General features: G+C 38.6%; 1 pseudogene; it reads left to right on the top strand.

Moving 5' to 3' along the window:
• The first annotated feature begins 12,869 nt into the window (after window positions 1-12,869).
• Window positions 12,870-15,064, top strand: LOC111169579 (lithostathine pseudogene; annotated as a pseudogene).
• Window positions 15,065-23,039: the final 7,975 nt, after the last annotated feature.

The following is a 23,039-nucleotide window of genomic DNA, read 5'->3' as shown; positions in this document are numbered from 1 at the left end:
CCAAAGCTGTCAGGTAGCAGCAAATGTTTGTTCACCCTAAAAAGAAGCCTGGATGGTAGATGTTATCATCACCATTTTAGAGTCTGTCATACAGAGGGAAGTAAGCCAGAAAGAGAAAAACAAATATCATATATTGACACATATATGTGGAATCTAGAAAAATGGTACAGATGAACCTATTTGTAGGGCACGAGTAGAGACGTAGACGTAGAGAACGGACATGTGGGGAAAGGGGAGGGTGGGACAAATTGGGAGATTGGGTTTGACGTAAATACACTACCATGTGTAAAATAGATAGCTAGTGGGAAGCTGCTGTATAGCACAGGGAGTTCAGCTCGGTGCTCTGTGATGACCTAGATGTGGGTGGTGGGGAGGGAGGTCCAAGAGGGAGGGGATAGGTATACATATAGCTGATTCACTTTGTTGTACAGCAGAAACTAACACAACATTGTAAAGCAATTATACTCCAATTAAAAAAAAAAAGAAAACTAAAGTTGAGATGACATGAGAAGCATTCAGACACACAGCAGGGGAGTGAACTAGCATGTGAAATTTGGAATAGTTGGATCCAAAGGGCTGTGCCACCTCATTACCCTTGTGCTGTGCCGGGAAAGCCAATGTTTCCCTTTAATTCTCAGAAGAATCTTGAGATATTATCTCCATTTTATCACTGATGAAACAGATGCAGAGATGTTAAGTCACTTGCCTTATCTCACATAACCAGAAACTGGCAAAGCATACATTTAAACCCATCCTTGACCTGAAAACCTCAGTTCTTTACTCTTCCTCAAAACTTTGCTGTAGGTAAAACCTTGTGTGGATCAGACTGCTCTCCTAACACCACATGCACGGCAATCGCTTGCTGGTGGAAAAAGTTTAGTGAATAAACTTTTCACTAAAATAAACTCCAGCCAATAAACTCCCCCATGGCGGCTTTGCTTGATGCATTCCTGATTTTATGAGGTGAATAAAACAACCTTAACACTTTATTTAAAGCACATATAAAGTGTATAACCAGAGGGACAAAAGTACTTAGTTTATCACAAACTATCCCGCTGTGAGAAAGTTAAAACACATTTTAGAGTATCATTGAGACATTTCTTATGGTGGTGAGAAGGGTGATTAATGGTTATAATCACTGGTTGCAGGATCTCTGCTTTTGCCTTGAGCTTTAACCAAGAACACCAAGGTAAGCATGTTCTGCTAAATAATTCAAACACTTGGAGTGTGCCTGCTGCCTTCTCCACTTGAAAGCAATGTCCCTGATCACTTGTTAGCCCCCATTTGTAGTGCTGAACTGTGAGTCATCTCCTTGGCAGAGGAGAAAGTTTACTGATGCTCACTCCCTGTAAGTTGAAGACCTGCATTTATGAGTCACAGGTGGAGTTCAAGGTCAAATTCTTGACTTTCCTCAAACCAGATGTGCTAAGACATAGTGGGCTAGAGAACAAACACTCAAGGGCTCAAGTTCTTATTGGACTTTCCTCTTAATAAAATAGAGCAAGTGGAGCTGTCCACCTCTTTAACTTAGTAGAAAAATATAAATGTTCACCACACTGAACTTAACTAAAATTTTATACAAGAAATATTGTTTTGAAGGAATTAGAAGCCAATTCCAGTTCTGCCACTGAACTTGAGTGAGTCATGAGTTGTTTGGCCAGTAGTTTGTGTGTGTGTGTGCATATATATTTATATATATATGCACACACACACACACACACACACACATATATATATACATACACACACACACACACACACACACATATATATATATATATCTCTCCCAGTCCAACTGACCTCATAAAATGCAGTTGAAACTTGAGATGTAAAGAACTTTGAAAAGGATAATGTTAATATCATCTATATCCTTGAACATGGTTACACCATAGTTTCCTCAAAGAAGTTTTACACCATAGGTCTCACTAGATTCTCATATCATTCCTCTGAACTAGAAAAGGTAATGAGAGCACTATTTCTCAAGAATGGACAGTTGACACCAGAGCAGTTAAGTCCAAATTCATTTCATCCATGCAAGCCAAATGGTGTTCTGGATTTAGAGCACCAGTCTTCTGCTGAAGAATTCTTTTTGCTATCTAGACTGAAACTCAGTAGATAAGAAGCCAGAAAACCTTGATTCTAGCTTCAGCTCCAACAGTTACAGTCATATAGCATTGGAAACATCTCTGAACTTATGAGTGTGGCTCACACTTGAGCCAGACCTAATGCTAAGGACCAAGGTATAGTAGTAAACAAGAAAACTATAGTCTTTTCCTTCACTGATCCTATAGCCCAGAGGGAAAAATAGGTATAGAGTAAATAATTGCAATAAAGTGCAAAGAGCCAAAATGCTATGGGAAATACATAGCAGAAGAACACTATCTAGACAAGACTTCAGGAAAGGTCTTCCTAAAAAAGTGATGTTTAAGGTGGGACTTAAATGATAACTAGGAACACATTAGAGAAAGTATGAAGGAAGGAGCAAATGAGTATTGCATAAGGAAGGAAAACACTGTGTCAAGTACTTGAAGCTGGAGAGAACATGACAGGTTCAAAGTATCATTTTCTCCACACTGATTCCTTCCATCTCAGACGCACAACCAATCTTAACAAATGTATCCAGTGTTCTAGTAACTTTACCCGCTATCTTATGGAATCTGAATGTACTCTTCCAGCTTCCAGCCTAAAAATACTTGCAACAAATCCTCAGATTGCTCTTGAGACAAATTCCCCTTACTCATTCCATTAGTGTATTATTAGGCTTGCCTGAATTGCAACCTTTGCTTCATAATTTGCACCTGAGCTCAGCAGGGATTCATAATTCAGGTTTGAAAATCTACCCTTTATGACTGAAAACACCATTCCCCAAGACTGCTTTTACTTCCTTACGTTATCTCAGATTCTCCAAATTCAGTACAAATTCCTTGGGTCTAAAACCACTGCACCTCCCAGAGTTGACATTTATCCTCAATCCATCCCGTTGGATGAAGAAAGCTGCATCTAATGGACTTCTCTTTGTACCCATCCTTTGCATTTACTGTCCTGGGTTTGGAAGCCTATCCTCTTAGTGAGTTTTCTCTGTGTTCTGTAAGCATGCTGATTCTCATACATCCCCACTCCAGAAGGATTCCCTGGAATACACCACAATCAAGCTCTTCTATTACCTAGAGCTGGAACAATTATAGAAAAATGTACTACTTGAAAAAAATGGAAAACCGTGTCTTAATTTTAACAAAGCAAAACCACCATTCTGAACCTATGTCTGCAAACATGTGCACCTAGATTCACATATGTGGGCACCTATACTTACAAGAAATCCCAGTGACATTGTTAAGGTTCATGCTGTAACTACAGACAAGAATAACTTAGAGCAATTCCCAGTTGCTCTCAAAAATTAATTAGACCAATATTCTATGCAGTAAATATCTTTGCATAAAATGACATTTAAACTATGCATGAGGCTTAGAAAAGCTAACTAACCAATTATCTGTTGAAAATTCCATTAGCAGAAAGCAAATAAGATGTTCTAAAATTAATGAATCCATCAAGCGAGATGAAACCTTTCAAAAATGTATCACGTCAGAGAGCAATTAATTGGATCGTTTCAGAATTTAAGTCTTTGCTGCTGAGTACCTGAATATTTTAATTCAAGTGAAATAGTGTGGAGTCTAGTACTGACAAGGAAGAATTCAGAGGTAGAATTCAGTTTTTATCCTGACTTGGTCACAAATGAGCAGTGTGACATAGACTAAGTTGGGCTCCCTCCCTGTTCCTGAATTTCCTCATTGTAATGTGGAGTTAATTAACAGATGCCCTGTCTAATGTACAGGGTAGTTTTGAGGATAAAAGAAAATAATGGACAGTATTGCAAATTTCAACAACTGCCTAAATCAGAGGGAAGTTGGAACTTACAGCATCTGGATGACTTATTACAGGGAGAACAGGAACAGTAGCAGTCCTTTTCTAGAATAAAGGAATTGATGGTACTGTATTTGAGTAAGTAAAGAGAATCTGATAACTCCACTGAACACATTCTTTTTCTTAGTGTCCATTAGGTTAATGTAGCTTAGCAAAGAACCACACATCGTCCTTAGTCACAGATTTTCCCTAGTGTTTTCAACCCCCTCCATGTATATCAGAAATCAGATTTTCTGGGCTTAGGTCTTCTAAATGTCAAGTTCATTCCAATGATAAGTTAAATCTTAGAAAAAATATTTCCTCTTTCATGGTGCAGAAGTGAGTAGCCTCGCAGCAAAAGCCAATACTCTTATTTTTTTTTTTATAAGAAAAAAGAATCTCTTCTCTCCACAAAAGTGGGTAACAGAGATTAAGAGCATAGCTTTGGCTTTGGGGGTTTTAATCCTCATTTGGTTACTTCTGAGGAACCATGACCCAATTATTCAACCTTTCCAAAGTTTCATTTTCTTTTGTGAAAAATGAGGGTAAGCATAGCTGTCTCATAATGATGATCTGGGTATTAAATCGATCATTTATGTAGAGCTCTTAACACAGGGCCAGGCACAAAATTAGTGCTGATTAAATAGTAGTTAGAATCAGATGAGCTTCTGCAAAAATTAGTTTGGCAATTTTCTGATAACACTGAATTTATGAGTAAAGTGCTTTCCTAAGTTAGTAACTTCTGAATACCTTTAAAAAATAAATATCATTTCATTACATTTAAGGATATAGAGAAAATACAAAGGCTGGAAAAGCATTGTTAGCTTGATGTCCTCAAGAGAACATTGTTGAAGGCTGAAGAATAAATCAACTATCTGGTAAGCTACAGAAATGATTCAATGGAGTCACTTCTCCATAACCTGTATCTGCAGACCATATGTATGTATTTATTTCATTCCACTGAAAATTATTGAACATCTATTATGGTACTACCGGGCACTGAAGATAACATTTTGATTAGCTGCCATTTATTATGTGATTATATGTATTAGTCACCATGCTTAAGGATAGCCATACATTATTTTAATTCCCACTGTAACCCCAAGAGATGGGTCTGTCTGATTTGAGAGCTGAACCCTTAATCACTATGCCTAAGTGAATGTCCCTTCCATTAGCCCACTGTCTGGGCTGGCATGGGGGCAAATGTGCATAGAGATAGGTATCTGGATGCCCAGGGGAACATTATGAGGTAGGAAAGAGAGCACCACAATCTTAAAGCATTTATATTATCCCAGATAAAATCCAGCCTAGAAATCCTATTGGAAATCTCAATCCCATGTTTCCCCCAATGCCACACACCCAGGTTCCCTACTTTGGTGGAGTCACCTAATTCCAAGTACTGTCTGAGGGCTGGAGCTGCCTCTTCTCACCACATAGTGAAAGTACTGTCCTCTTGAATTTGTCTTAGGAGTCTTCTGCTCCTGGATGAAAGACATTGCTTTCCCTTGACACTCCTCAGTTGTCTGGGATCAATCCCAGATTTGAGTCACACCATTCTTTTTCTACCTACAACTTAGTTTGGGGTGCCTGGTTATTTTACCTTACTTACTTCATCTCTATCTAATGCTCAGGCTGGTGTCACCATTTTGCTTATGACCTATCTCTTGGCCCTCCCTTCAATTACAGTGCAATCTTACTCACGTCTCCATTCTCCCCTAAGCAGCTAAGGTAGATCTATGAAACACAGAAAGAAGAGGAAGGAGGAAGTATGAAAAAGGAGAGCCTTGGATGTTATGCACTGTGCTTAGAGTAGAATTTTCTGTAAAATGCCTTTCCTCCCTATTTTTCCCACTTCACACCATGAAATGTGAGGCTAAGGAGCAAAACTTTCCTTTAGTCTGAGTTCTTAACTCCAGCTAATCCACAAGATCAGATATCTTGAGGGATTTCAGATTATCTGAACTATTTTCTTCCTGCTCTTAATCCTTCTATTTTCTTTTCCTTTAGTAAACTAATCTCTAAAATTGACCTTCAGAGCACTTTCTTCCATAGAACTTATTTATGCATTGAGCTGTAGTCCAAATTGCTCTTGATTTAGCCCAAATCCCAGTGTCTTGATGTATATAATCAGTCTCCTTACTGGACTCAAATTAACTCCTAGAACAAGGAGGGATTAGAAACAGACAGCACCTATCAAGCTCTACTAATTTTTGAAATATTTTCTGAAATAATGTGTCATTTTAGTAATCAGAGTCTTCCCTGGTAATTTTTTATATATATGTCAGTTGCCATGTTAAGTTCTTTAGGCAAAGTTCTTTAGCTTTCTTCTAAAACTACAAGGTGGTTGAGCTCACAGAATTTAACAAATTATTACACCTTGAATAAAATTATTTAGTTGAAAATACTATGTGGCAATTATTTAAGTATATTCTATTTATACAAATATGCAAGGAGAGCCCAGAAGATGCACGTTTGGAAATAAGTTGTTTGTAACAGTCAATACTAAATAATAGAGTGAAAATGATCTGCAATGGCTCCATTTCCAGACTGGTTTCATGATAGTGTAATTTTCCCAAAGCTTGCTCAAAAATTATTCCTCTGGTGCAATAAGCTAAGAAGATGGCCATCCTAAAGAGTACCTAAGGTTTTAATATGAGAACAATAAATATTTTTCAGTGGGTCTCTTGACCCACATTCATGGTATTTACAGCATTCCAGCCAACAAAAGGAGAATTATAGAATGTACCTCAGAGTCCGCTTCATCCAAAATCCTCATTGGAAAATTGAGTAACACAGATCCAAGAAGGGGAGGATTAAATTACTTCCTCAAATTAACATATTAAATGAAAGAAATAAAATTAAAATCCAAGTCTTCTAAACCTGTAAGGCATTATGAAATTGAATGCAGCTGCTATAGTTATCAAAATCATTATGAATAAATCTATTAATCTATACAATAAGCATCACTGAGTGCTTAAAGTTCTAGATGCTAGGAATACAAACACACGCTTGACCAATAGAGTAGGGTGTACATGGCATAATGTCATTTCTCAACCTATTCTAAGACAACTGGTCACTTCTTCTTTGCCCTTTAAGAGCCCTGATCAACTATGAAAGTCCTGCTATCCTGATACCTTCATGCTATAAGAAGTCCAAGCCACATAGAAAGGCTCTGTGTTGACACACTAATTAACAGACCCAACTGAGCTCTCAGCCAATAACAGTCAGCATCAAGTACACTCCTGTGTATGGTCATCTTTGAGGTTCAGACCTCCATTTGATCCTTCATATGACTCCAGCTCCAGCCATTATCTACATGAGAGCTCCCCAGGAAGAGCCATATAAGTATGCCTAGCTAACTCTCAAAAGCATGAGAAATAATAATAAATTGTTTATTTAAGCCACTAAATAGGGATAGTTTGCTGTGCAGAAATAGCTAATCACAAAAATATATAATGAAGAAACTTTTGAAAGATTTTAAACAGGAGAGGAATGATAAATTCAGTTTATAACTGAACATTTTCAATAGGTAGGGCCATAAGCATCAGATTCTGTAACTAGCAGGAGATAAACATCCTGTCTCCTACTCTCACACACATCCAAGTTTATTTGAAGTTTGAGGGATGCTGGATGGAACTGAGTGAAATTTCTCCTCCCATGTAAAAATGGTATATATTACATACATTCAGAAGGATCTCCTAGAGGAGAAAAAAAAGAAATAAAGGACAAGCCGTCTTATATAGGACTTCTGACTTCTGACTGATAAAGTATCAGGTTCCAATTCTGGTAACAAGCTATTATGATAAGACCTAATGATCCCTGCCTCCTGGTATTTACATGCTCATATAAGTCCATACCATATTGGACTGAACTGACACGTGTAACTAATAAGATATTACAGAAATGACCACGTGCAACATCTAAAGCTATGTTTTAAATGACATTGCAGCTCTTGCCTTGCTTTCTCTTGGATCACTTGTGCTGGAGGAAGCTAATCACCACATTGTAAGAACACTCCAGAAGCCCTATGGAAAGGTCCATGTGCTGAGTAACGGAAGCCTTCTACCAATAGCCAGCACAAATTTAGCATGTTAATGAGTCATCTTGGAAGCGGATAGTCCATCCCCAGTCAAGCCTTCAGATGACTATAACCTGACAACTATCCTGATGAAACCTTTGTCTGAAATTCAACAATTGTTTTAGATTGATTTCTGTGGGCTAACTCTAATAATTTAAAGACCATTTAAAATTATTTCTGGTCTTCTTACATTACTTAATTCAATGTTTTTAAACTTTTAATACCATATTTTATATAGAGAGGACAATAAAAGTATTATGTGTATTATTAAAAGAACATTTTTTTAAATTCAAGTAACCACCACCATACTTAAAAAGTATATAACTGCTAATATATTTGAAGCTTCCTGTGTCCTCATTCCAACAATTTCCTTCTCCCTTCATTCAGAGGTAACAATTCAGAATTTTGAGTTTATAATTCCCCTCCTCTTAATATAATTTATTATGTATAAGTATGCCTAAATGATATAGAAGCCTTGTCAAATTTTGTTTTGACCTTTTAAACAATGAAATTACACAGTTTATAATCTTCTGTATTTTAATAAATTTTCCTCAACATTATGTCTTTGAGGTTAAGCTATAACAATGATTGTAACTGTGATTCACTCAGTTGCACTCAGATACATTGCTTATTTAAACCACAAAATGTTTATCCAGTTTCCTGTTTATGGACATTTGGTTTGTTTTTGGCTTTTTTGTCATTATAAATAGTGATGCTATTAACATCCTGTGTATACATACTACTTGGCATTTATATGCAAACTGTATATTCCTAGGAGCGGAATGATTGAGTATGAGGCTGTAAGAAAATGCCAGTTTTCCCAAAGGGTTCTATGAATTTACACTACTGCCAGCAGCAATATGGACAATTCATTGCTCCAAATCCTCACCAAAATTTTGGAAAGTCAAAATTTCTTTTTTGTCATTCTGATAGGTGTGAAATTATATTTCATTTTGATTTTAATATTATTGATTGCTAATGAGGTTGACATATTGTCATATATGTATTGATCACTGTGCTTCTTTTTTTTTTTTTTTTTTTTTTTTTTGCGGTACGTGGGCCTCTCATTGTTGTGGCCTCTCCCGTTGTGTAGCACAGGCTCCGGATGCGCAGGCTCAGCGGCCATGGCTCACGGGCCTAGCCGCTCCACGGCATGTGGGATCTTCCCGGTCCAAGGCATGAATCCATGTCCCCTGAATCGGCAGGCGGACTCTCAACCGCTGCGCCACCAGGAAAGCCCTGTGCTTCTTCTTTACTGAAGTGCATGCTCATGCTTTTTCACTCTTCTTTTCTAATGAATGTATTGTTCAATTTCTTGCTGAATTTACTGTCATAAACATATTCTAGAAATCAATTCTTTGTCAGATATATATGTACATAAAGTATTTTCTCTCATTTTTCCCTTCACATTTACTTTGTTATTTTATTTTTATTTTAAAGTAGTCATATTTCGTAATATTTTTACTAAAATATTCTTACCTTCATTTATTACATACATTGGTAGACTTCTTTGGCTTAGTATTTTGTTCAGGAATTTTGCAGCTATATTCTTGAGTCGGACTGGTCTTAAAATTTTTTCTCAACAATTGTTGAACCTCAGATTTTCTTTTTTCCAGAAATTTTCCCCAATATTTTATGAAAAAAATAATCAAAGAAACCCAAAATGAATAGTACAATGATCCTCTAGGTATCTATCACCAAGCAATGACAATTATCCCACATGGCCTTTCATTTCATCTATATTGTTTTCTTACCCTTACTACACTGGATTACTTTGAAGCAAATCCTGAACAACATATTTCAACTGTAAGTATTCTATCATCTATCTGTAAATGATAATATCGCTTTAAATATAAGTACAATATTGTAATTGCACCAAAAATAATAGAACCCCTTAATATTTTCAAATGTTCACACCTAGTCAAGTGTCTCAAAATTATTTTCTCATCTGATTTGTTCAAATCATGATCTAAACATGAGACATACCTTGTATTCGATTAATACATCTCTCAAATGTTAAGAATTTCATATTGCTTTACTTCCTTAAATTCATTTGCTAAGGAAATGGAGTCATTTATCCTGTGGAGTTTACCCCACCTTCTAGACTTTGCTGATTCCCTGTTTTGTAACATAAAATTTGTCTCTATCCCCAATATATCCTGGAAATTGGTATCTCGTTGTTAATCAGAGGTTATCAAACCATTTTGACCTCAGGACACTTTACACTCTTAAAAAGTATTGAGGACACCAAAGAATTTTTATTCATGAGAATTATTTATATTTATAATAAATATTGATATTTATAATACCATATGTTAAACAAGGATTTTAAAATATTTATTTTGTATCTCATTTTGATCATTTTTTTAATGTCAACAAAATGCCCATATGTGATTAACAAGTTTGTCTCTCAGTCCATCTTTCAAGAAAGAATTTTCTTCCATGAAAATGGTGGATTACAAAGGCTTTTTTCCCAAGACAACCATTATACTTTAGTACACAGGCTTTCCACTTAGTCATACAGAATTTGAAGAAATGTATTCAAGTGTTAAGATTGGGAGTTTGGGATTGACATGTGCACACTGCTATATTTAAAATTGATAACCAGGCTTCCCTGGTGGTGCGGTGGTTAAGAATCTGCCTGCCAAGGCAGCAGACACAGATTTGAGCCCTGGTCCAGGAAGACCCCACATGCCACAGAACAACTAAGCCCGTGCACCACAACTACTGAGCCCATGTGCCACAACTACTGAAGCCTGCACACCTAGAGCCCATGCTCTGCAACAAGAGAAGCCACCACAATGAGAAACCTGCACACCTCAACGAAGAGTCGTCCCCGCTTGCCACAACTAGAGAAAGCCTGCATGCAGCAACAAAGACCCAACACAGCCAAAAATAAATAAATAAAATAAATAAGAATTTATTAAATAAATAAATAAAATTGATAACCAACAAGGACCTACTGTATGGCACAGGGAACTCTGCTCAATATTCTGCAATAACCTAAATGTGTAAAGAATTTGCAAAAAAACAGATACAGGTATATATATAAATGAATCATTTTGCTGTACACCTGAAACTAACACAACATTGTTACTCAACTATATTCCAATATAAAATAAAAATTAAAAAATATATTTACTAAAATGAGTTATCTTTACTGCTTCATCAATGTCATTTTTTTTTTTTTGGAAGTACCATGTGACATGCGGGATCTTAGTTCCCTGACCAGAGATTGAACCCATGACCCCTGGAGCAGAAGCGTGTAGTCTTAACCACTGGACGGCCAGGGAAGTCCCGAAGGACATTTTAGAGTGAATGTATTTGTTTGCTTCTTGCAAGTGCGTGGGAGTGAAGAACACGGGTAGACACCCCTACCTTGGTGAATGCTGAGGACCCTGAAATTTACCCACAGTTGCCTGTGCCCCATCAGTGCAAATGTCAACACAGTGAAGAAGGCAAATGATATTTTAGTAAAGTTATGAAAATTGAAATATTACAGTCCCCTTGAAATGGTCTTGAAGACCCCCAGGGGTCTGCACATCATGGTCTGAGAATGCCACTCTGAGGTATCAAATTTCCGGCTCGGAATTGAAGTGAACTGAGGAATTATTTCTCAGTCTTCCCACACAGAGTTGGCCAGAAGGCAAATCTACCTGATCCTGGTTTGTCTATTGCCTTAGAACACTCCATGCTTCCTTTACACCTTGTTCCAATAAGGAGAAAGCAATGCTGAAACATTGCTCTTTCCCATTGCTTCAATTCTTTTCTTTCCCTCAACTAATATCTTGCCCTCAGCAATATTTTCCAATGTTATACTCACCCAACTTTTACTTATTGCTAGTTTGGTTTTCTTTAATCTTAAAAGACAGGGATTAATGAAGCTCATATATATGCCAGCAAGAGTCAGTTCTTGACAGACTTCCCAAAAATACACTTCTAGTACTTCTTTAACTATCCAATGTCACATATTTTCTAAACTATGAAACAGAATTCGAGCCACCAGGCTGCCTTCATTTCTATAAGTTTTTCACACCAGTTACCTGGACAAGGATGGCAAAAGTGTAAACTTCACCTGTTCTTGAGAAAGTACTGGTCTGCTCAAGAAAAAGAAGTAACAGCTGTGGCAATTCCCAGGCTTTGATGGGAAGGATCTCCTCCCTGTGGTAGAAATCTCCTTGAATCAATGCCAGACACTTCCGCATGACCCCTTTCATGTCTCCAGTTTCCTGTTATTCATTTCAGCACCCCTCCTTCAAATCCTCTTATAAAAACCCAGTCTTTTCTGTCCTGACCAACCAGTGCAGATCACTGCAAGACAGGTAAGTGGGAGCTGAGAGAAGATGAGACCCCTGACAGGGGATTCACCTCACATATTTCAGGGAAGGTATACAAGGATCCCTGTCTGCAGAGAACGTAGGAGCTTTGAGACCAGGTAAAGGCAGTCCTGGGAGGTCTCAGGTGTAGTAGGATGTACAGCTTTTCCAATTCTTTCCAGAAGTATGGAAGGGGATGCATGTTATCAAGATGGATTTATTCCTAGGGAACTAGACAGAGGAAAAGACAAGAGGTACAACAGGGGGTTTCTCATAGTCTCTCTCTGACCACCCTTCCTTTAGTTCTCTGGTTGTCTCCGCACATCACAGACAAAATGATGCCTTCCATGGGCGTCCCCAGCCTGTCCTGGATGCTGCCCTCCTGCCTGTTGCTCCTGTCTCAAGTCCAAAGTGAGACTTCTCTGCCTCTGTCACTGGCTTCCCAGTGTTTGCTCAGGGCCAAGAAGAGGAGGAAAGCTCCTGTGTGCCTCCCATGGTAATGGTACATCCCCACACAACAACACTGCCTGCAATTCCTGTATCATCACTCCTTCCTTCAGGGTAACTAGTGGTGGGAGTCTCCCCAGTGGTCCAGTACCAGTTGGATGAGATGATTTCCATTTTCTCAGAAGAGTCTAATTTATGTGGATGATTAAGGAGGGAAAGTATAGAGTGTTTTTAATGAGATGAATAGAAGGAGAAAGATTGAAGGATCCAGTAGAAAAATAGTCAGCCCAGAAGAGGAGAAAAGTTGGACTTTTGAACAAGGCAGATGAATAAAAAGAAAACAGACCATCTCCCAATTACTAGGTCTAGTTCATGATAAAAAAAAAAAAAATCCTGGGAGTGTTGGCAATGGTGACAGGCAGTCAGGAGTGTGATGTCACTTCCCCAAGCACTGGCCTCATAGATAATATTCAAGGTCACCTCCCCATTCCAATATCCTCTCTCCATTTCACCCCATCCTTATCCTTTATGTTTTCCTCCTCAGGGGAAGATTCCCAGAAGGAACTACCCTCTGCATGGATCAGCTGTCCGAAAGGCTCCATGGCCTATGCGTCCTACTGCTATGCCTTGTTTTTTATTTTTTTATTTTTTTAACATCTTTATTGGGGTATAATTGCTTTACAATGGTGTGTTAGTTTCTGCTTTATAACAAAGTGAATCAGTTATACATATGTTCCCATATCTCTTCCCTCTTGCGTCTCCCTCCCTCCCACCCTCCCTATCCCACCCCTCCAGGCGGTCACAAAGCACCGAGCTGATATCCCTGTGCTAAATATATTTCTGATGTATTTGTGGGGATGAAGTTGATCTCTGTATCTTACTCTTCTGCCATCTTGATGGTCTCTCTCCCTTCAATTTCTTTTAACCAAGTCTTGTTGTTTTCATTGTATATATCTTTCATTTCGTTGGTTAAATTTATTCCTATATATTTTATTGTTTTCGATACTATTGTGAATGGGATAGGTTTTATTTTGTTTCTTTTTCAGATGTTTCATTGTTACTGTATAGAAATACAATTGATTTCAGTATGTTGATTTTACATCCTGTAGTTTACTGAATTTTTTGATTAGTTCCAAAAGTTTCTGTTTGGTTCTTTGGGGTTTCCATATATAAAATTATACAACCTGAAAATAATAACAATTTTATATTTTTTTCTGATTTGTTTACCTTTTATTTATTTTTATTTATTTATTTTTTTAACATCTTTATTGGGGTATAATTGCTTTACAATGGTGTGTTAGTTTCTGCTTTATAACAAAGTGAATCAGTTATACATATACATATGTTCCCATATGTCTTCCCTCTTGCATCTCCCTCCCTCCCACCCTCCCAATCCCACCCCTCCAGGCTGTCACAAAGCACCAAGCCGATATCCCTGTGCCATGCAGCTGCTTCCCACTAGCTATCTACCTTACTACGTTTCCCACTACTGGGCATATACCCTGAGAAAACCAAAATTCAAAAAGAGTCATGTACCAAACTGTTCATTGAAGCTCTATTTACAATAGCCCGGAGATGGAAACAACCTAAGTGTCCATCATCAGATGAATGGATAAAGAAGATGTGGCACATATATACAATGGAATATTACTCAGCCATAAAAAGAAACGAAATTGAGCTATTTGTAATGAGGTGGATAGACCTAGAGTCGGTCATACAGAGTGAAGTAAGTCAGAAAGAAAAAGACAAATACTATATGCTAACACATATATATGGAATTTAAGAAAAAAAAATGTCATGAAGAACCTAGGGGTAAGACAGGAATAAAGACGCAGACCTACTGGAGAACGGACTTGAGGATATGGGGAGGGGGAAGGGTGAGCTGTGACAGGGTGAGAGAGAGTCATGGACATATGCCTTGTTTATAACACCCAAACCTGGATGTATACAGACATGAGTGCTGGGATTTGCAGTTAGGGCTGATAAGGATAAGCAAATTAGAGACAGGGTTTTGGGGCTGGGAGTCTCCATTCTCTAGAGTTTCTTGAGGGTGAGAATGAGCACCTCATTTTTTGCAAACATAACACCTTCTCACCTACCTTAGCCCTGTCCTTCCCTCAGTGAGGATTTCAATCTCCTCCTCAGTCTCTCCCTTCTTCACAAAGATGGCCTGCCAGAAGAGACCCTCAGGACACCTTGTGTCTGTGCTCAGTGGGGCTGAGGGATCCTTCATTTCCTCCCTTCTCAAGAACAATTTGAAACTCCTCTCAGACGTCTGGATTGGGCTCCATGACCCCACAGAGGTACACTTACATGCTCTCTAATCTGTTACCTCCCAAGATGCTATGGCTACCAGGCCCCTCCCCGTCCCCTGCCCCTGCCAAGAAAATATCCTAGAGATCCCTGGAGCTCAGGGGATATTTGGAGAAAATGGAGAACCTTGAGGCCAGCTGAAGAGCTGAGTTCTGTGCAGGTCCCTAGCCTCCAGCTAAAATTAATCTGCCTCTTGTCAAACTTTTACACAATTCACACATCATGCCTTGTAATTCAGTTCTCTGAGATTCCCTGAGTCTGCACATGCTGTGCTTAGCAAGTGGTAAATGAAGATTTAGCATTGACACATTTTTCCCTTTTATAAAACACATTGTCTTGGAGGTTCTGAGGGTAATCACAAATGCACCACCAAGTGCAGTTCACAGTGCACAGTGACACAGTACTCATAGGGATTCCATTGGTATTTGTGATCATTTGCTTTGGAATTTGCCAATAGGAGCAAAGAGTTTGGGAGAGTTTCCCAGAGGAGAGCTATGGGGCATCACCTGGAAGAGCAGAGCAAATTCCATGATGCTGGGGAGGGGGTCAGTCGTTCCAGCTGACGGAATCAGGCCAGGAGAACTCTAAAGGCCTTTTCACCTCACCTGACTCCGTGCTCTGCTCTATGGGGCTCTGAGCCCAGTGCCGGTGGATGGGAGTGGAGTAGCACTGATGTGCTCAATTACGTTGCCTGGGAGAGAAGTCCAGCCACCACCTCAAACCCTGGCTACTGTTAGAGACTGTCAAGAAACACAGGTAAGAAACAGGGGGAAGGGTAAGCTGTGACAAAGAGAGAGTGGCATGGACATATAAACACTACCAAACGTAAAATAGATAGCTAGTGGGAAGCAACTGCATAGCACAGGGAGATCAGTTCGGTGCTTTGTGACCACCTAGAGGGGTGGGATAGGGAGGGTGGGAGGGAGGGAGATGCAAGAGGGAAGAGATAGGGGAACATATGTGTATGTATAACTGATTCACTTTGTTATAAAGCAGAAACTAACACACCATTGTAAAGCAATTTTACTCCAATAAAGATGTTAAAAAAGAAACAGAGGGGATCACTTCTGCTCAGGCGTTTTCATCACCTCATTCCCCATTTCTGGGCCTGGTCTTCAGAGAGTCCTCCTGGGCTGGAACTATAATATTGGTTTGTCTGTTCCCATCCCTTCTCTTCTCTCCTTTCTTTCTGTCTCTTTCCCCTGGAGTGGGACCCTTGTGAAGATAACAGAGGGCCTTTGAGTCCTAGACCAGAATCTGGGATGCATCTCCATTGGGTTCTCAAGCTCCACCAGCCCCATTCACCTGAGCTCTTCTGTCTCTCCAGGGTATCTGAAGTAGAGAGATTATAATTGTTATGTGAACTTACCCTATGTCTGAAAGTTCATGGATGAGGTCAGATGGGAAGCCAGCAGCTTGAGTCTGGTGTTCAGCTCATTGTGGACTTGGAACCAAGTGTGAAGACCCATCCCAAAGGGGGATATTCTCCCCATACCCGCAACCTGACCACCTTATTCTGACCTTCCCTTCTCCCCACCCTAATTTCAGGCTCTTTTGTGTGTTCCATAACCTGGTTTTTCAAGGTTCATAATAAAAATGTTAGTCTTCCACTGCCTGTCTTCTCTGCTTCATTTCCATAGAGAAACTCTGAGAAGGAAGAAGTGGGTGGGCAAGGAGAAACTTTGGTCAATCTCTGCCCAATTTCACCCATGTCTTTGGGGAAATAACTACATATATATATATATATATATATATATATATATATATATTCTTCTTAGCATATTTGTGTATTGTGTATTTATATTGAGGTACATCAACACTGCTTCTGTAGGATGTGTGTTGTGGACATATAAAGACGTCTCTCTCCCACACACTCTATTGCCCACACATTCCCCCAAGACAGGTTTCTGAGGGTATGAGGCAACCAGTCTTAAGGTATGTGATGATGTTTAGAACTGTACTTCCTAAACCATCAGTGTGAAACGTAATGAACAGATTTTATTAATATTCATAAAATACAACACAAATGAATTAACAGACTACTTAAATGGATAAAACAGATAATCAAAATGAAAACCTGTTTTTCTTGTGATTGGTTTCAACAGACATAAATGTAATCTGTCAAACTGAGTACAGTTTTCTAATATCTGTCAAATTCTGTACTTAACTTACCATGTTCAGCTAGCAGTGGTCCATCTAACCACATGTTGCCTTGTTCCTATAGGGTACTTGTGAGAATGGACCCCAGTAGGTCCTCTGTCCTTGGGCCTTAAAAGCACTCTGACCTCGGTGGAGTTGGTGTGACTTTAAAGTCTAGCAAGATTTTTCTTAACACTTTTTGGATGAAAAACTATTGTGTTTTTAGAAGAAATTCTTCTTACCTAACCGAAGGCAAGACCCAGCCTTTTCATGTATCTGCATATTTCAAGACCACTAATCTGTCTTCCACCTTATCACCACCCCTCCCTCGCCACTAGCTTCCATTGTGGAAAAAATAAATGTTTTGGGCCAGTTCCCTAATATGGGAAAAATTATCATACGAGACCACTGACAGAATTTTCCATATGGGTCAAGAACACTATAGCATTGACATGTAAGGGTATTGCTTCTCAAATAAAGAGATGAAATGAATGGTCAGTGTCTTTTATTTCTAATGTTTGTTAAATTTAATTTGTTCTTTCTAGGATAGATAGCCTTGACTAAATACTCTTTCAGCATTTTTGGTGGAAACACTTCTCTATCAGTTTAAATAAATTTATGATTGTACAATGCCAGGGGTCTTGATTTTCTTCCCTGTTTAAAGTAACAACATGGGTTTGAAAAGTTCACAGTGATTGTGCTTGTGCCAGTTTCTATTTTAGTTGAGTTCTCCCTTCGATGGCAGGTGGGCTACCACAGCTGTTGGGACCAGATTCTCTTCTTCCTGTTGGAACCCATTGTGTTAGATAGGATATTTGTAGTTGAAAGTAAGAAAAATCCCAACATAATTTGGCTCAAAAAAGTAAAGGTATTTACTGGATACATAACTGAAAAATCTAACAGTGAGGAAGGCTTTGAGCTCAGTTTGACCAGGGCTCAAGTGTCATTTCTCTGGGGCTCACTTGTCTACATTCTCTTTTATCTGTATCCTTTATCTGTTTACTGCCTTCCTTTGTTACAGCACAAGAGAGTCGGCAGCAGCAACTGGGGCTACTGATGGCTACTCAACATCAGAATAGAGAATTTATACTCTTCCCTAAATTTATAAAATGAAAGAACCCTGAGCTCCATTCTTTTTAGACAAACCTGAGCAAATCGCTATAGGCAAGGGTATGTCATGGGCTGGCACTTGAAGCCTCAATTACTGTGCATACTTGAACCATTATTAGAGCAAAGAGGATATACTATCTTAGTTGAATTACATGAGTTGTAAACTGTCCAGGATCTTGGAGTGTGATCACTATCAACAAACCTCAGGAAGGGTTACTCTCAGAAGGATGGAAGGATTGGGTTTTCTTATGGAACACCTGGGAGCTGCCAGGGATTATATCTGCACACATATTCGGAGAATTGGAAGTAAGTAAAACTTGAAGTTGTAATTGGGATTAGGGAATATGAAAAATGGTTAAATCTTTTTTTTTTTTTTTTTTGCTTAATAATGAGCAATTATCATATTACTACCATCAAAAGAATCAAAATACAAGCATGTCCAGTGAGGGGAGGCATCCTAAACTTGCAGACTCAAGTTAAGGACAAGTCAGTTTGCTGTTGACACCTGACATCATATAATATCACTATTCCAATTTTTCACTTCTTTTTGCCAGCTTACATAGTGAATGTTCCTCTGTAGTTTTCTTTTGCCCAGATTATTATGGAAATGTGCCGTGGCTATTTTCAGCCTCTCTTTGAAAGTAACCAGCCCCACTGACACTTAAAGCTTAGATGGCATGCATTTTTAAAACTAGTTTGGTGATGATGTATATTTTCAAAAGGCAATAAGTCATTTGGTGAAGATAAAATCAAAACACTGCCCTCTCCACAGAGCAATGAAAAGATAGAGAATTAAGAGGATGCTTGGAAAAAAATCTGTGATATTATACTTTATTAAATCTTTTCAAACTGTTCTCTCTAAATCAAGTTTAGACTGGATATTGCTGTTCTCCTAAGGATGTGTTAAATATTATGATATTTAGATTACCTGGAACTCCAGCAAGGCCACTTCTGTACCCATATTCTGGGTCTATAAACCAAGTGGCTGCTTAATGATTCCCTATCAATGCAGGAAATTTTGCCAGCCATGTTTCCAGAAAGAAGTACCTTCTGATTTTTCTTAAAATAAGAAAAAAATCACTTAAAACAATCATGAGCATTTAAAATCATTGATTAAAGAAATGATTTATTCCTATCTCTTCTAAAATTAAAATAAAGATAATATAGACATTCAACAAACTGGATAAGTTTAATAAATTGTGGTACAACTATTGAATTGAATATGAGCTATTATAAATTACAGTGAAATGCTTCATTCTGTTAAATTATGAAATGTACATGTGGGAGGTTGAGGCAGTGAAGGACCTCCTTTTCCATTCCCCCACTCACCGTACAGCTTGAGTGGTTTTACCAGAGTAGATAAGGAAGATTTATTATAGCAGGACCTGAGCAAAGGGTAGAGGTAAAATCAAAGCCTATCAAGTAAGCAGAAAAAAGCCAGGACACTGAGAAGGAACACAGGTGACGTGGGCTCAGAGAGATTCCCAGAATGGGGAGAAGCCCTTCCAGGAACAGGCTGGAACTGTCAAATGTAACGTATCCTCCCCACAATCAGTCCCACTTTCCTTTAGGGAAAGGTGAAGTTTTATCATTCTCTGAATGCCTCCAGGTACCCAGTTCCCACGACCCTGAGAGGCAGAGGGTGTGAGAAAAAATCCTCCAGCAGAGACTGCAAAAAGGAAGCAAAGAAGTAACCCAGAAGGGATGCAAGAGATCAGGCCTCCTGGGAATATTTAGGAAGATATTTGGAAAAAGATTCATGGAAGAGAGATGCAGGGAAGAGTGGACAGACCGTTACCCTTACTGATAGCCCATCTCATCTCCTGATTTTGCCCTTTTCCTCAAATTTAAAAAAAGTGACCAACACTTGCCTACGTAGATGATAAAGAAGGTGATAATCCTTCCAACTGAATCCAATTGCAAATATCCCTGAAAATCTGACTTTAGTCTAAAACTTTTACTTGTGAGCTTATATCTCATTATTTTAAGTGAAAAAAAGAATACATGATACAGTGGGTTCCCACCACAAACCCCACTCCCCCAACCAATGCTCTAAAACCCGTGAACACCTATGTTTAAGTAGCAAGCTGTCATGTTAAAATGGAAAATTCTTGGGCTTCCCTGGTGGCGCAGTGGTTGAGTCTGCCTGCCAGTGCAGAGGACTCAGGTTTGAGCCCTGTTCTGGGAAGATCCCATATGCTGCGGAGCAACTGGGCCCGTGAGCCACAACCACTGAGCCTGTGCGTCTGGAGCCTGTGCTCCGCAACAAGAGAGGCCGTGATAACGAGAGGACCACGCACCGCAATGAAGAGTGGCCCCCGCTTGCCGCAACTGGAGAAAGTCCTTGCACAGAAACGAAGACCCAACACAGCCAAAAGTAATAAATTCTGCCTTCCTCAAAAAAAAAAATAAAGGAAAATTCTTTAAAACTTGATTTCCTGATTAGCACACAATGAATGAGTTTGTTAAACAAATTGTTTTTATTGTATGAGGTGCATGACCTAGTGATTCCTTTCTCTACACCAGCATCATCTGTGACTTGTACTCTTTTTGAAAAGAGCACATGATTCTGTACTTGTAATTCTGTACTTGTAATTTTATTAAAGGATTCATATTGAGATTCATATTGAGATTTGGGGATGCAACTATGAAGTTTTCTTATATAAATTTTGGCTGAAAAATATTGCACTGGGGGATATACACATTGTGTGGAGTTTGGATCATTAAAACCCAAGAGTTGTTCTTTTAAGAAAATGTTAACCAGAGACGCTGTCTTCAGGATATGCCTTGCCATATCTTAGGTGCTATTCAGAATGCATCATAAAGATGACAAAAGATTTCTAGTTGTATAGTGCTTTATGTACATTCATTGCTCAATCCCATCCTTTTAAAGACTATGAAATGCTCAGCATCTTACTGCTGATAGCTTCCCAAGGACCCTTCCCCAGATCCTTAAACACATACATATTATCTTTTTCTAAAAATCATTGACTATCACAAGTGCAAAGAACCCTCTTGTTTCAGTGAGGAAGCAAAGAATGTTCAGAGAAGACTTGGGAAACAATTCTGTGTGGGGCTCTGATGTTTCTGCGCTTCATGCAAGCAGAGGCACTGACTGACCTTTCTTCTGGTCTATCTTTGCATGGATGTCTGTGTTGTGAAGAGCCTTTAAAAATAGAGATAGTATCTCTCTCCAAAGCAAAAGGCAGGCTTGCTTATAGTTTTAGAAAATGGACATTGTGTTTCCATCCAGAGTGAAGTAAATCAGGCATGGTTACTCTCCAGTACAAGAAAGATGTTTCCCTCTGAAGTAAGGAGTAGGCTAGCTTACTGCCCCTCATAAGGATTCAGGTTTCCTAAGCTCCTGTAGCATAATTATAGGGGATATTCTGTTCCTGTAGCATAACCCACTACATATGAAGGCACCTGTCTGGGCCCATCTATGTCCCACCATGGGACTAGGGGGTAAGGGGAACTGAGCTGAATATTGTGAAACTCATCATGCTACAAGTACTAAAGTCTTTTGCCTTCTGCCAATATCTGTGCAACCGTGGAGAGCAACTATGCTTGCTACTAGGGAAAATTTCAGAGAGCTCATGGTCCTTGACATGAAATTAAGTAACTTTTGCAGCACATTGGAAGAAAAGAACTTTAACTGAAGGGTCTTGAATCTTACCTCCTAATTTCTTTATATTGTTGTTTCCATTCCATTTTCCTTGGAGAAGAAAACAGGATTCTTGTTCTTTTTTAATTACGCCGGTCGGACCTGTTATCTTGGCCTTTTCCTCTGGAAGTCCCCCCCTCCCCCCGTTCCCTTTGTGTCCTACTGTGTCTCTCTTTCCTGTCCCCTTATAGATCTATTGGTGTTACAGACCCCACCCTGACATGGTGTCTAGTCCTGCACGATACCAGGGAGAGTCCCATCATTCTTCCCTTAGGGAAAACTGTGCTTTCCAAGAGCCTCTAAAGGAAAACTGATTTTTTTTTTGATGGATAGTTATAACTTTAATTCAATTATATTATGAGGAAGGAGCAAAAAGTAAAAATATCAAGAACAAAGTAACAAGTCAAAAAGAGAACTATAGAATAATAAAGATATTTGAAGGAAGAAAGTAAAAGAGGGAAGCATAAACTAATGTAACATGAAATAAACATATAATAGAAAGGATCATGAAGCCAAAACTTGATCAAGAAAAAAGAGAAAGCACAAATAAATTCTATTATAAATAAAATGGAACCCTAACTACTGATGTAGCAAACATTAAAAAGATGAGAAAAACATTATAATAACCTCATACTAATAAACTGCTTAGAGTATATAACTTTCCAAAACTGACCTACAAAGAAAAAGACCGAATTCTCTTTAATAACCATTTAAAAATCTAGACTGTTAGTTAAAAAAAAAAAAAAAAAAAATTCCTACCAAAAGGGAAACATGAGGTCTACAGGGCTTTACAGGTAAATTCTATAGAACAGTCAAGAAACAGATTATCCAAACATTATACAAACTCTTGAAATAAGAAGGGTGAACACTGCCCAACACACTCTGTGAGGTTGGTATAACTTGATAACAAAATCAGACAAAGACGGTACAAAAAAACAGAAAGCTACAGGCCAATCTCACCCATGAACCAATATGCAAACTTCAAACCAAAATTAAGAGCTAAGTGAACCCAGCAACACATTAAAAAACTAAAACTTATAGCTAAATTAAGTTTATCTCAAAATGTAATCAAAAT

Source organism: Delphinapterus leucas, chromosome 13 (genome assembly GCF_059928025.1).
Source record: "Delphinapterus leucas isolate spDelLeu-1000000601 "Yukka" chromosome 13, BTC_Dleu_Yukka2, whole genome shotgun sequence".
NCBI classification, from domain to species: domain Eukaryota; kingdom Metazoa; phylum Chordata; class Mammalia; order Artiodactyla; family Monodontidae; genus Delphinapterus; species Delphinapterus leucas.
The sequence above is the reverse complement of the archived record's forward strand: the minus strand, read 5'-3'. Positions and strand labels throughout refer to the sequence as shown.